We start from the raw sequence: 16,654 nt of genomic DNA, 5'->3' as shown, positions 1-16,654 counted from the left end.
ATTTGAATGGAAAACATTCATCTAGTGCCTCAGGCTATAATTTTAAAAACAACAAAATGTATATAGCTTGTTACAATAAAATAAAAATATTATTCTAGAATCAGTTTTTTTTTTTCTGTTTAAAGCGTTTGATTTTTTAGTAACCACTAACAAAACTATTTAGGTATGAAGAACCGAATATTAACTGAAATAATAACAGTTACAAGATTTAACAAACTATCTCTCAACGAAAAGGTAGTTAGTACAATTTCTGCAATCTTAGAAGTAAATATACGAACCAAAAGTGCTGCTTCTGTTTACCAGTTTGTTAATATGTTCAATCTATCTAGTCTCAGAAATTCAACCCTTAGCTATATAGAACGTTGTTTTACAATTGTAAGTGATAATGAAAGCTTTTCAGAACTAGAATATAACTTTATTTCTAAAATACTTGCAAGTTCTAAACTTCTAATTACTTCAGAAGTTGAAGTATTTAAAGTAGTTGATAGATGGTTGAACCACAACACTGAAGAATGTAGCAAGTTTGCTGAAGATCTTTTATTAAAAGTTCGTCTTCCTTTGCTTTCAACAGAAACTATAAGATATCTTTTTAATAATTCAACATATTTAAAAAAAGGTGATTGTTTTGTAAAAACTTTAAATAAAATTATATACTGCAGAGAAAAAAAAATATCTAAACCTCCGAGTATTTATCATGCAAGTAGGTATTGTAATCAAAAGTGTTTTAGATTACTGGTTTTAGGGGGCTATAATTTAGAAACAGCAATGAAATGTAGCAATGTAAGTTGTATTGATGTTGATAAGGTAGAAGTTGTAGAAGCTTATCCATCAATGATAACGGAACGCACTTTTCTAAAAGTAGTTTATTTAAAAGGTGAAATTTATGTATTTGGTGGTTATAATAAAAATAGTGATTGGATAAAGTCTGTAGATAAATATTCACTTACTTCTAAAACATGGAGTCAGGTAGCTGATATGAATGATGATCGTAAATTTTTTTGTGTATGTGCATTCATAGATAAAATATATATGTTTGGAGGTAAAAAAGATGGAGGTAGAACTAGTTCTTGTTTAAAATTTGATGCAAGTGATAGCGGCTGTTGGAAAGAAGTTGCTAATATGAATGAGTCAAGATCATGTGCAGCTTGTGCAATTTTTGAAGAAAGAATTGTAGTTTCTGGTGGATTTAGTGATAATGGAAATGTTGTAAACTCTGTTGAATAATACGATGTTCTACCGAATACATGGTCAACAATGCCAAATATGAACTCTGGTAAATTTGACCACAGTTTAGCTGTTGTTAAGAACAAGTTGTTTGTAATTTCAAAGAGAGAAGACAACAGTGAAGTTTTTGACAACATTTGTAAAAAGTTTATCACTATTAAATCACCAGGGTTTGACACGTTTTCTGATATAGGAGCTTATTCTATTCAAAAGAAAATTTTTGCCTTTCGAGACAAATCTTCAAAATTAATTTTTTATGATACTAACGAAAGTGAATGGTTGGAAGAATCTTGTGAAATAACAAAAAACCTTCGACGGTTTTCTAGCGTGAAAATACCTTGTTTATAAAGAATATTTAGCATATTAGAAAATCTAAGATTTAAAATTTTAAACGATATTGTTTTGATAATTAACAAACTAACCACTTTGCATATAAATAAACATATATTTATTTTAAATTTTACTTTTTAATTATACATAACATATTGTATATTTTGACACTTTTGTTATAGTTCTTGTAAAGGGTGATTAGTTTCAGTCGGTAGTTTTTTATCACACTTTTTCTAATTATCATTCCTGCGTTTTTTTCAGCGTGAAGTTTTAATAGTTTAAAATTTAGATTAGATTTTTGCTCACTTATAAAAAATTTTACTACTTGCTGTTTTTTTTCATTATGTCGTGTAATTCAGAGATTAAAAATAGACAAATATACATATAGACAAAAAAGTTCTTTTATTTTGGTAGTTTTTATAAAAGATGTTACATTTTTTAAACAAAATTAATCTTAAATATAAAGGAAAATATTACATTCGCTTATAGAAAATTGTCATTTTTGCACGTCTTAATTTATGCACAAGTGCCTTTTTGTATACGACGTAATTTGTTCATGAGTGGCAAATCTGCACATTTTAAAATTTTTATAAAGATTTTTGCACGGCATAAATTTTGTTGAACTAAAAAAAACTAGCAAAAGTATTTAAATGAAATAAATTTAGTAAAGGTTTTGTTATCTGAATAAAATTTAGTAAAACTAATAAAAAAACTAAACTAAATCTAACTAAGAAAAATAATGGAGAATTACAACAAACTTGAAAGAAATTAAGCAGTACAGAGCTTTTATAAAACTTATTAAAAATCCTATGATAATTATTTTAAAGTTAAAATCTGACAGAAATTCAGTTCAAAGACAAAATCAAAATAAAAAAACGATGTTTACACATTAGTAAAGCAGTAATTTATTGAATATTTGAATGGTCTTTAGAGACCTTCTTTTTTTTTATACTAGTATGAACATTTACAATGTGTTATTAAACTTCATGAAACGTCTTTTAACAAAGACATGTGTAATTTTTATAAGTTTCAAAGTAAACTATATTAACAGAGGTGTTTAAACAATCATGAGTGAGTTTTAAAGAAAATGTAAATTTAAAAATTTATAAAACCCAATATAAAATATATGTAAATGTTCTGTACTTAATTTTTATACTTAAACTTCGGTTTTAATTGAGTAATTATATTAATCCTAGTGCTCACTTTACTGACAAAATATAAACTGTTTGTTTCGATTTTATTCTAGAAGATTAAACGCAGTTTTTTTTAAAACATACCTACTAAATGTAATATTAATTTTAAAAAATTAATTACAAAATAAACACTTAGAATTAAATTTTTACTTTAAGTAATTACCGTAAAAATTCGACTTTCAGTTGTCAGATTTGAAATTAGCAAATGGGCTAATATTGCTTAAGCATAGAATTAAGTTGAATATTTAAAAGTTTCTTTACTATTCAGATTTCTTAGTTTCTGAATTTCAGCAATCCTATTCAATCTGCGTAGATAAACTAAGAATTGGAAGGATAAGACCTCGAGTTAACCAACGGGGGGCGCGTTTTTACTAGTATCCTTCAGCAGCCATAAAAGAAAAAGGAATAAAAATAATCCTAAATAGTTCACGAAATGCTGTTTAAATTGAATTTTTACATATGTTAATAGGTTTGACTGTTAATTTTTAGCCAAATTTTAAACAATGTATGTTGACTATTTAGGATTAAAGATTAAAATAGTTACAGAAATTTCTTGTGTATAACTAGCTGTCTGCTTAAAAAGGTTCAAAATCAAATTGTGACATCATAATGAATTCAAACTTTGAAAGGGCTTATTTTCAAAGGATATTTTATACTAAGTTACAAAATTTTTCAGGTTAAAGTAATTTAATTAAAATTATTTTCTTCTTATTTTAATTTAAACATTGCTAGAAAGCATGATTTATAAATAAAATAATTGAAGATGTTATAATTAATTATTAATAGTAAATGTATATCTTAACAAGACACTAATAAAATAGTTTTTTAAGTAGTCTAGATAAAAGATACAAGCATTTTGTTGTAAGAAGTTTTTAAACTGCTATGAAAACTAATGGTGCTATAAAAATTAAAAACTATGCTATAGAAAAAAAAAAGCATAGAAAAAAATTTGCAAATTCAGTTTTTAGTAGTCATTCCTTATCAAGTGCTAGTAATTATTCTTTATTCAAAAACATACTTTATATTAGAAATTAAAAAGTATAATAAAATTTCACTGATGTAGTTTGATTTGCTTTAAACGTTATAGTGTTTAGAGTTATTTGAGAGAAGCAAAGTATTAAAAAAAAAATACATGCCGTTATACTTAATATTATGCTAGTAATACTGAGTATTGTAAGACATTAGAATTAAAAGAGAACCTAAACTCTGAAGGTACAACTAAATTTTTCTCGTAATAGTTTGTTACACAATTTTAATAAGTTATCGAAGTTTATTACCCATTTCGAAGCGTTCTGTTTAAATTTTTAAATGTTAAACAGACTACTGTAAATATAAAATCATATATCAATATAGCAGTCTAAAATGTTTAAAATACAACAATAAAATGGAATTGTACTAACAAAAGTTATTAAAGTACAAACTTATAAAAAACAGATGTAGTTACAGTAAGACTTAAAGATTAAAAATTTAAGTTTGAAAAGATGAAAAAGAAGCTTATTATAAAGTTGATTATGTACATTCAATAAATGTATTAAACTTAAAAAATATTATGCTATATAAAAATTGAAAACAAAAGTAAAAAAGTGAAAATTAAAGTAAATGATACTTATAGTTTTAAAGAACAAGTACGGTATTTAACTAGCTGATCTTCTAAAAAGTTTCTTTATCAAAGTACAATTTTTGTGAGTTTGTAATTTTAAAGGTTATATAAATCTTTATAAGAGATAAAGTATGTCAATACAACAACATGTTAGCAGTATTGCAGAATACAAAAGATGTGCTATTTTGAAGTACTGCAAGGAAAATGGTATTAAAAAACATCAGCTAGATGAATTGACGATTTCAAATATCCATAATAATTTAAGTATGTAATATTGTTTTTTTATATCGATAATAGTATATTAATTTTTGAATTTTATAAAAGTTTTTTCTATGTTAGTGATAGCACGGATTAGATAGTAATTATTACTACTAATCTTATACACAATGTTTGTTATGTTCATATGTTTAATCATTATATTTTAGTATAATATTCATATGTTTTATGTTTTAGTTCATATGTTACTAAACAAGATTCATAGTACATTATCAAACACAAAATTCAGTTAATCTTCGTTTAGTTTTATTTTCTTTCATATTATTTTCGTTTAATTGACTGTTTATTACAAAAAATTTAAATATTTAAATGATAAAAAAACTATTGGTAATAGCTGGTAAGAAACTTTATAAGCATGCGGTGTACGACTCGATAACCAAAAGGTTCCTTTACCAGGTCCTTAGACCAAACATTTTGAGCGCTTTTTTTATCGTTCAATAAACAATATATGTCAAGTTAGTTAAAAACTATAATTTAGGTAAACTTTAACTTTTATTTTTTTTTTTTTTTTTGATTGTTATGGGAATATTTGATTGTTTTGCGTATGAGTTAAACATTCATTTAAAGCATTAAGTTTAAACAATAGTAGGTCATCTACAAAAAGAAATGAACTATGATTTATAATTTACATTAAGAAAGAAAGCTTTGTTATTAGTTTGAAATATCATCTGAACAAACCTTTATAGTAAAAAACAAATTTAATTAATAAAAAAAATATAATTATATAAGACTACAGTTTAAAACGTTTAATTTTTGTGTTAAAAAATAATAATCGTATAGGTATGAATAACGGGAAAATGATTGACAGAATTGCGGATACAAGATTCTTACATTTGATACAAAAAAAAACTCTCAACGAAAAAGCAGTCAGTACAATTTGTACAATTTTAAATGAAAAAATAAAGATTAAAAATGCTGCTTCCGTTTACCAGTTTGTAAATCTGTTCAATTTATCGAGCCTCCAAAGTTCAACCCTTAGCTATATAGAACGATGTTTTACAATTGTGAGAAATATTAAAAGATTTTTAGAACTAGAATATGACTCTATTTCTAAAATACTTTGAAGTTCTGAACTTTTAATTACTTCGGAAATTGAAGTATTTAAAGTAGTTTATAGATGGTTGAACCACAACATTGAAGAACGTAGCAAGCACGCTGAAGATCTTTTATTAAAAGTTCGTCTTCATTTGCTTTCAACAGAAACTATAACACATATTTTAAATGGTTCAACATTAACAAAAAATATGTTTGTGTAAAATTTTTAAGTGAAATGATAGACTGCAGAGTAAGCCGTTTTTATAAATCTTCCAATATTTGTCATTCAAGTAGGTATTGTAACCAAAAGTATTTTAATTATTAGTTTGTGGGGGTTTTAACTCAAAAGAATATATAACTTGTAGCAATGTAAGTTGCATAGATGTTAATAACGTAGGAGATGTAGAAGATTACCCACCAATGAAAACGGAACGTAAATTACACAAAGTAATTTATTTAAAAGGTAAACTCTATGTTTTTGGTGGTTTGAATAACAATGAAAAAGGGATACTGTCTATTGATAAATATTTACTTACTTCTAAAACATGGAGTAAGGTAGCTGAAATGAATGATGGTCGTATGGATTTTGCTGTATGTGCATTCACGAATAAAAAAATTGTTATCGAGGGTAAAAAAGAAGAAGGTACAACAAGTTCTTGTTTACAATTTGATACGAATGATTACAGTTTGCAAGAAGTTACTAGAATGAACAAAGCAAGATCAAATGCAGCTTGTGCAGTTTTTGAAGAAAGAATTGTAGTTTGCGGTGGATTGAATGACAACTTTCTGAGATTAAATATTGCTGAATCATATGATGTCTTGTCTGATAAATGGTCAACAATGCCAAATATGAATTCGGGTAAATATGACCACAGTTTAGTTGTTGTTAAAAACAAGTTGTTTGTAATTTCAAAGATATTAGACAACTGTGAAGTTTTTGACATAATTTGTAAAAATAGTATCATTATTAAATCACCATTATTTAACAAGCTTTTTAGTATTAGAGCTTATTCTATTGAAAACAAAATTTTTGTCTTACAAGACAGAGTTTCAAAGATTGTTTGTTATGATACTGACAAAAATGAATTTTGGGAAGAATGTTGTGAATTTACCAAAAACCTTCGTTGGTTTCTTAGCGTGAAAGTACCTTGTTTATAAAAAAATTTAACATATTAGAAAAATTAATTCTAAGAAAATTTCATCAACTTCAATCTGATAATTAACATATTTAATAGAATACATAAATATAATGAAATACAATTTTTTCTATTCTTATAATAAATTAAGTATTTTGATTTTACTTCTTAAAAAAGGAAATTAATGTCAGCAAACAATAGTTCAGCACTTCTTTTTCTGACTGTTTAATCTTTTTTTCTTATTTCTCTCGAAAGTTAAGGGCATAGGGGGGTCTACGTTGATTTAAACAAATTGATCTTATTTAATAGAGTTTATCTGAGCTATAAGAAAATTTTAATTACTTGGAAAACTTTTAAGTAATTTATGAGATATGAGCAATTAAAGTTAGTGACCTCAATAGGTTCCTTATGGAAGGCGCAAACTAAAAACGCGAAAAAAGACCAAAAATCTATCTTCTACTCATTTTTAAAGCATTCTTCTTTAAATTTTTACAGAAAGTGTATTATTAAATTTAAAAAGATTAAGTTCAGGAATATTTTTAATTTTAAAAAATAAAACTTTATAAAAAATAACTATCTATTTTTTGTTTTATTTATCTAAAATTTTTATTAAAAATATTTTTATAATAATTTAAAAAATTCAAACGTTCTAAGTCTTCTAACTTATATAACGAACGCTTCCTGAAGTTTTGAGGTCTTTAGCTTAAAATTTGAAGGAGAAAATAGATTTTAGTGATTTTTTTCGAGAAAATTGGCCCCAAAAAAATTGCGGTCTATATGTTTGTATCGGAAACTTTTTATGAAAATTACAATATCTTATAAGTTAAATAGATTTTTTAGATTCTATAAAGACTGGCTTGTAGTTTGTACTTTAAGCTTTTATATAAGATTTAATTTTGTTTTTAGTAAAAAAATGTCATAACCCTCCCCCTGCCCTTAGATAAATTAAAATTTTGCTTTTATTTTTGTCATTTCGTAAAAACTTTTATTACTTATTGATCATTTGGTTTTTAGTCGTTTTTACTAAGCTTGAAAAAGTTAAATATTTATAAATATGTACTTAAATCACTTCTTATTTTTTATCTGTGTTTTTAGATTTAAAAATTAAATAACATAGTTTTCAAAGCTATATAATCTTACATGATATAAAAAAGATACATTAACAAAAGAAAAATTCGTCACCTTTAAACGGCGCCATTTATGTATAAGAGAAATTTTTATATAAAGTTTAATTTTTTAATGGAACTAGCACATGTTAAAGCTTTTGCACTTAGCTTTATTTTTGCACAGCATAACTTTTGTTAAATTGAAACAAGGTTAATCAAAACATCTTAATGAAATGCATTCAAAAAAAATTTCATATTTGAATATACAAGTGGTAAAGATAATTTAAAATTTAACTAAAATCAATTTTGAAAACAAAATTAATAACTAATTACAATAAACTTAATTAAATTAAACTATTACAAAGCTTACATATAACCTGCTTTCAATGTTTTATTTAGTTTAAAAAAAGTTTGTTTAGTTCTTAAACTATTGAAAGTTTACACTATGTTTAGACTATATAAACACATGTGTTTAAAAAATCGATAATAAATTTTATAGAGTTTGTGATTTTTTATAACATTAAAACTTAAAAACTTATTGAGAAATATATTAAAAATATTCTATACTTTATTATTATATTTCAAATTTTGTTTAAAGTGAATAAAAATTTACTGATTAACACATTTTACAATATTGACAATATTTAAAAGGTTTAATTTAATTTCAATATACAAAGCATTAATATTTATAATTTTCTTATAAATTTAGAACAAATTCACTAAAAACTCAATTAAATTTCAGACACGATTATCAAAACTTAAATTTTTAGAAAAATTTTTAAAACAAGTAGTTTATGTAAAAATTCTACTTATAGTTGCAGAAATAGGAAATTAGAAAATATAATTTTTATTTTTATGTGATTTAATCAGTGAAAATGCAAAACAGCTTGTTTGATTTATTATCTGAATATCTTTTTCGAAGTTGCTTTTAGAACAAAAATCACTGTATGTTAGTGTGGCTAATGTATGTACAGTTTAAATTTCGAAGAGCTAGTACTTTTTTGTACAAGCTCCAATGTAATACAAGAAACAGCTTTAAAACTACTAACTAAAGGTAAAAGAATGAAATTAATTGTTCATAAAAACCCAAGTAAAACTAAGTTTTTAAAATGCAATTGTTTTATTTTGATTAAGAGTTAAAAGTTTCTTATTTCACACAAACCAGAATATTTAAACCAGCAATGATTGTCATCCAACGTGAAATCAGTTACATACGTACTTCCAAACAAAATGCAACCACAATTTTGTGAATTTTGTTTATTATTCGGTTCCCCATCGTCCCATTGAAACAGGGTATTTCCCTCATGTGAGTCGAAATCCGAACAATCTGTGACAAACTTCCATTTCTCTTCTACGTCACGGTCGGTGATTTCAACCCAAACAGTGTTTCCGTGAAACCTCAATAAACTGCGAATTTTTCTGCAAATAAAAACTTTGACGTCAAAGACTAATTTTTTGCTTTATTTTATTTTTTGTTTTAATACGTACCACTTTATAGATTTTAATAAAACATTTGTTGTTGTAAAGCGACAAAATTTGGTTTGCATGAAATCATTGTTATAGAAGTAAAATAGTTGGTTTAACATAAAAAAAAACAGTTTTTTTGAATTATTAATTTTTACTTTAAAAACATAAAGTTTAATAAACTAAAACTAAGTTTTTATTACTGTAATATCAAGCTGACTATTGGTTTATAGATTGCTTGTATAAAATTTCTATACTAACTCATTATATTTTTGTCCTTGTGGTTTCATATTAGTTGTTATTAGATCACCACCCATTTGTATACATTCCTTTCTACATTGATCGAAATTTCCTTTCTTGGTTGTTATTTTGAATGTGTATTGATCTATTTGAAACTTATATTGTTTTATTAACTAAAACTAATTTGCTTAGATTTAAAAAACTTGTCCTGTTTAATTTGTTGTTTCTAGTTTCGTTTATTAGAGAAATTTCTTTAGCAGACTAAACTTACTCTTTAAATCAGGGTTTCCCAAAGTGGGCGATATCGCCCCCCTGGGGGCGATTTCAGTAAGTCGGGGGGCGATTATTAGTAAGGGGGCGAAAGGGTGGGCGATAACTGGTAAGGGGGCGAAAAGGGGGCGATTTTAAAATTTTGGTTTGTCATAAAATTTTTAATTTTTATATTGCTTTTTTACTAATTTTAGCTTGCTTAAAAATATTTGACCCTGAGGTAAAACTTAAACAAAAAAAGTATATTTTGATTATGTAAAAACAAGAGAAAAAAATAAGTACTTAAGACTCCTACTTTCAGTAAATTACATATTTTCATTCATATATTTTCTTTTTAAACAATTACATAGATCATAGACGATCGGAATCCCTCTCACCATTTTATAACCTGACATATATGTTAACTGGGATCATAAATGGTTGGTAAAAATCTATGTTATATACTTTTAACTATCACCTCATGATATTTCCAATTGTTTTTTGAAAAGTCACTAAGTGAGACTAAGAAATAAAACTATACAGGGTTGCCAATTTACATAGAAACCTAAAAAAACTGGAATTTGACAATTTAGGCAAAAAAAAACTAACAAATCTGGAATTTTTAACATTTCAACATATTTAGTAGTAAAATTTCGAATTGACAAAAAAAGCTATCGTATAGATAAAAATATGGATCCCTTTGAGGCAGATCTTTTTGAAGTAAATGACTTACAGAAAATCTTCTCAGACTTAAAAACTGACCTTGAAATTAAAGTAAATTTTTCCAAAGAACGATATGAAAGTATTTGGACTCAACAAAAACTAAGGCAAAAGTATCCAATCATTTGAGAGGAGTTTAGATTTTTGTTTATAGTTTTCCTTCTAGCTATGTTGATGAGAAAGCTTTCGGTTCAGTTATTAACATCTTGAAGAAAAGATCTAATCTAGATATTTGTAAAGGAGGTTTTGTTTTATTGATTAAGAATTAGATTAGAAAAAACTTGCAAGCAGTCATTAACCTCATCCTTCACATTATATTAGACTACAGTAGCAGACATTATTTTATGAACGTTTTTTATTTTTTTTGACCTTTTAAAATACTTTTTATTTAACCTGCTTTGTATTGTATTTCAGTAGTCTTTTTATATTAAGATTTAATTTTAATTTTATTAAGTTATTTATTCTACAACAGGTTCGCATATGCCTAATAAATATTAATTACAGTAGACTTTCCCTTGAGTTCGCACTTTTTACCCAAAAAAAAGTGCAAATTTATATTTTCTAAAATTTAACTTAAGTAAGGTCTACTACTAACTAAATATTAACAAAACTAATAATACATAATATTTAATAGCTTATATAGATATATTTTTAAAATAATATTTGTTTTATGTTTTAGTTTATTTCATGTTTATTCATAACGTTATTGCATATAAAATATTTAAATTTATCATTTTGTAAAAAAAAAGGTAATAGTTTTTAAGTTTGCACTTTTTGATTTTGTTCAAAGTGCGGAAGTCTACTGTAATTAATAAATGGTTTATGTTTTAAATCTGTTAATAGTTTTATTTCGACCTTGTTAATTTTGTAGTTTATACTTGTCGTTTTACACTCGATAAAAGTTTTTATAGCATAGTGATTGAAGTATTTGTTAGAAAGAAATTTATTTGAAATATTTTTGTTATTACTTGTTTAATCTGTATAAATAAAAAATTCTCGTTAAAGTTTTTATTTCTATTTTTTTTTTGCTTTTAAAAGAGTATAGATTTGTGGTCTCTATTTGAAATGACTTTAAATTTATCATTTAAGAGATTCTTAACTCAATTTTTTTTTCTAACTTTATTTATTATTGTTAAAAAATCTATATATTAAGGAATTTTAAACTAATAATACAACTGTTTTTTGTTTTATCTTAATTTTAATATATTAGCAATTAGAATGTGTTGTTAATTTTAATAGTTCAACACTAGCTTTTAGTTTTTCACTATTTTCTTCTGGTAAATTATTATAGGCTAATAACTAGAAAAAATATAAACAGTATTGAATAAGCCATCAACAAGACTGTTACAGTTACAAAACAAAATTTTAACCTGAACAAAAGAATTTATTAATCGATTACTTTCTGCTCACAGAATTAACTGTAAAACTTTTGTTTTTTTTTTGAAATTAAATTAAGAGATAAGAAAATGTTAAAATTAAGGTTTAGTTTCCTAAAGGTTATTCCAAGTCAAACACTTTTCATGGTATTCTGCTACAAAACATATAGATAAAAAATTTAAAATTGAGTTTTTAACTTTGCAACTAACTTGCTTATAATATATCTTAGCATTGAAATTAATAATTTTATTGCATTAACTGAACCACTTTTCATGTGAGATAATCAACCAGTCGGTCAAACTTCCTCAAACTAGATCAGAAATTATGTTCCAATACTTATTTTATTACGTGTAAAATAAACTGTTCATTCTTTTATAGTTTTTTACTCTGGTATAGTAATTTTAGAATATGCCTATTTATAAAATAATTTTAGTATTTTATGCGGCTTAAATAAGTTACTTAGTACATATTAACTTCTAAATCTCCGAAATTCGTTATATGAAAGATTATTATAATGTCAGGTTTCAGTTAACATTTCAGATTGGTAACGTACGGTTAAGATCCAGTCAAATTTCGACCCGCTAAGTAACTTGAAAACTACTTGTGCAAAATTAACAAAGTTTAGTTTTTAGATACTTAATATATTGAAATACTTTTTCAATTTGGTTTTCAGTTCACAATATTATTTCCTATATCATTTTATTACAATTTTGCTCGAGTATTTTAATTTCTTATATGTTTTTTTTTAAAACTATGCAGCCCGCAATTACATTTTTTTAACAAGTTGAAACTAGAAAAGATTTTTGAGTAAATATGAATTGCTGCCTACAAAAGTTGTCCACCACTACCCTAAAAGTTCCATTAGTTTCTAAACATTTTATATCTAAATAGGATTGATTACAGATTACACAAGGCTTTTTAATAGTTAAGTATTTTAATAAATTTTACTGGGCTTATAAGAAAACAGTTGTAACTTATTTTCTCAAGCCCTGAAAACTACTTTGAACACAGCTCAAAAGTGCATGCATAAGAAGTACTAGACTAAATAACATTTGAACACAACTTTTTCGACTCAAAAGTTTGTACTCAAAAGAAAAACTACTTTCTAAAATCGTGGGGCGATTATTTTTCGAATTTCTGAAAAGGGGGCGATTTAGAAAATGAGTTTGGGAAACCCTGCTTTAAATCAAAACATCAACAGTAGCTAATTTAAACATCGGTTTAAAGTATAATTTTGTATATACTAATATATATATATACATTGTGTATAATAGACAACATAATTTGACATTGCTACTTTTTATAAACAAAAAAAATAATTTATCAAAAAGTATAATTTTGTTGGTTAATTTTTTTTTTTGAATTAATAATGTAATTTGCTTATGCTATATATAGACCTACATTTTAATAAACTTTGAAGGCAAGAATAATCTAAACCTGCATTACAGTAAGGTGGCGATTGAGGAATCCAATTTCCATCTTTTTAGCAGGTCAAAATATTTTTAACATTTCCAGAAAGTTTAAACAGATCTTCACAGGAAAATCTTATTTTTGAACCCGACCAAATAATATCTTTAGTTTCACTTGGAAATGATTTGTAAATAATTTCAAATTTGCTATGACTAGTTTGGGGTGGTATTTTGCATTCTGTTAGTTTTTTAGAGTTTATTCGTAATGATTCCGATAATAAAAAGAACAAATTAAAAGTTTTTCAATTTTAATATAACAAACATATTTATTTTAGTTACAACGACCTCAGCGATATTTTTTAGTCAATCAAATCAAAAAAAAAACATTATACTGGTTCTGTGAGAAAAACTTTTTTTTTTGAAAGGTTTAAAATATTTCATTTGTTGTACGATAAAAAAGCGCTCAAAAAATTGGTCAAAGGACCTAGTGTACAAAGGAATTTTCGGTTATCAAGTCGTACACCAATAAAAACATTAATAGTTATATGATCATGAACGTGATATCTTACTAACAAACAGCTTAATATAATTCTAATTCATTTATACACGAACTCATTTATTTGCTTTTAAAAGTATGGTCATTAAACATATTCAAATCACATATTAAATAAATTTTTGCAAAATTAAGAAAAGAAGTTTTTTGAGTTTAATAAACTGACTTTTTAAAGCATGTTTTGGACAAGTAGAATATGTTGTCCACTTTCTTAACAAACACTTTATAGATGATTTGAGTACTGACCTGAATGTTTCTGTTTCTGTACCGTAATCACAAGTGAAGTTTAACAAACTTCCTTCAAAGTACAAATCAGATGTTTTATTGTCATAAGTTGCATCTGGTATGTCAGGCGGTTTACCACAGGCTAAATTTTTATTGATATTAGGTAATACTAAAGTTTTTTTAATACTAACATTTTTCAGATTAAAGTTCTAGGTTATTACTAGTAAAACTTATCATCCTAAAAATAACTTGTTATCATAACACTATCAACCACAAATGATAAAAAAATGTTAAAAATCGTATATTTGATAGTTTTTTAATCTTAGTTTGATAAAGGTTAAAATTTAAAACTACCAAAAAAATATATAATACCTTGTGTTTGATGTAATATATATTTTATTTAAAATGTTTAAAATAAAGTCAACAAAATTTAAAAAATTTTATCATTACATTTATTGTTTCAAAATAATTTGCTTTAAATATTTAATCGAAATTTGTGAAAAAGAACTAAGATAACAGATTTAATTACAGTATAAAAGTCTGTAAAATTGGGTTAAAGCAATAAAAAGCACCACAAATTTTGTTTAAACTGCTTTAGAAGATAAAAAAATTCTTGAAATTTAATCAAAAGCTTTTATCAACTTTATTATACTAAAAAAAGCGTAAATATAGATAATATTATAACTAACCTAATAAGCATTTAGGGTTTAGAACTTGACTGCTCCAATTTCCATTTTGTTGGCAAACATATTTAGATATATTAGAAGTTAATTTATAACCGTTGTTACATTTAAATATAACAGTTGTGCCAACTATTGATCTATTTCTTTTCGGTTTGTAATTCACTACAACTCTTCCATTTAATATAAACTCGGGTAGTTCTGGACAATCTAAAAAATATAGTTTGTAGTTAGAGTTTTAGGTTAAACAAACAAAACTTCTTTAAGTCGTATGTTTTATTTAGTTTAGTGTCTGCGAAATAATCTTTAACATAAACATTTAAACGCCAAGCATGCTATTAAAAGACTTTACTTTTTAGTTAAACTTTACTCTTATAAAATTAATTACTAAATGTAAAAAGAGTTAATTTACTTGCATACAGTTTTTTAGTAGTTCGTGGACAAGCATTTACTTTATGAATTTTAATTGTATAGTAGATTTATACCTGTTGTTCATCAAGATTATAAACATAAGTAACCTTTTGTATGCGTTAAAAATACATACTTGATTAAAGTCTTACTAAAATATGTTAAAGTTTTCTCCTTTTATTTATTTTAGTCAAAATAAAGGCTAACCACAAAACTAGCTAGAATTTTTTTTCTTAATAAATTTTTAATACTTACATATTTACATTTACTTACATAAAAACACGACACACAAATCATTTTAAAAAACTTTCTTTAATGTTTTGCCTTACTACTTAAAAAATGTAAAAACTATAATGAAAATAGTTGTCACGTAATTTTTAATTTATTACGTCATTAAATGTCCGGTTGATGATAAAAAGATAACAAATTGATTTATTTTCATCTTTTTTTTTTGGAAATGTGTATTGATACTTGCTACAACAAATTGTTGTGCATACTATTTTTTTCGATATATAGAAATTTGGGCTCAAATATACTACTTTTAACCTACTATTAAGGAAAAATTTAATAACTAATATTGCAAAATAGTATTTTAAAACTGAAAATATTAAGGAAAAACTTTCAAGTTTTAACGTATATAAGTAAAACGAATATTATAGATAGTTTTTGAATTGAAAATTGTCATAGTACTCTATACAAATGCAGAGATACATATTTAGTATATAAATAAACAACTATTTTAAAACTTGATTACAGTTTTTTCGACGTTTAAAATGTATTATCAGACTAATCAAAGTTTTATAACCAAAATTTTCTAAAAGTTTCGAAAAATAAATATTGTGACGTAATAAACTAACTTAAATTGATAAAATTGATACGAGTTATTACTATACGAAAGAAAAGATAACAAAGTCCATGTCTCCATAACTAAAATAACAAAAATAAAAAAACAACAACTAAAAATAAAAGCACGCTTAAACTAAGAATAAGAACAAAAATACGATTTTCGCGTTGGACAACTGTAAATAATAAAAAAGTGTTGTGTTTTTATACATAGCTAAACTATAAAAACATTTTTTGTTCATAAATATCTACAGTAACGCAAGACTTAAGTATTTGCTAAGTTTTTAGTCATAAATACAAAAATAAGTAATATAAAAATCCGTCTACATCATTAATTATTATTTATGAGTCAGCGGAAAAATAATGAAGTCAAAAATATTTGAATTATGTTATTAGTGCCTAAATACATTTACGAATAATCTATTTTACCAATGCTTTAATACTAATGCTACTACTAATGCCCAGAGCTATCTAAAAAACAATAATTTAAAAAAAGAATCTTTATTTACACAACAAACTACTTTAAAAATCTAAGGTTTTTTAATATTGTAAATTAGTTAAACAAAATAAATTGCTTACTTGTTTA

The sequence above is a fragment of the Thalia democratica genome, chromosome 7 (assembly GCF_965202585.1).
Source record: "Thalia democratica chromosome 7, ktThaDemo2.hap1.1, whole genome shotgun sequence".
NCBI classification, from domain to species: domain Eukaryota; kingdom Metazoa; phylum Chordata; class Thaliacea; order Salpida; family Salpidae; genus Thalia; species Thalia democratica.
This window is presented reverse-complemented; position numbering follows the sequence as displayed.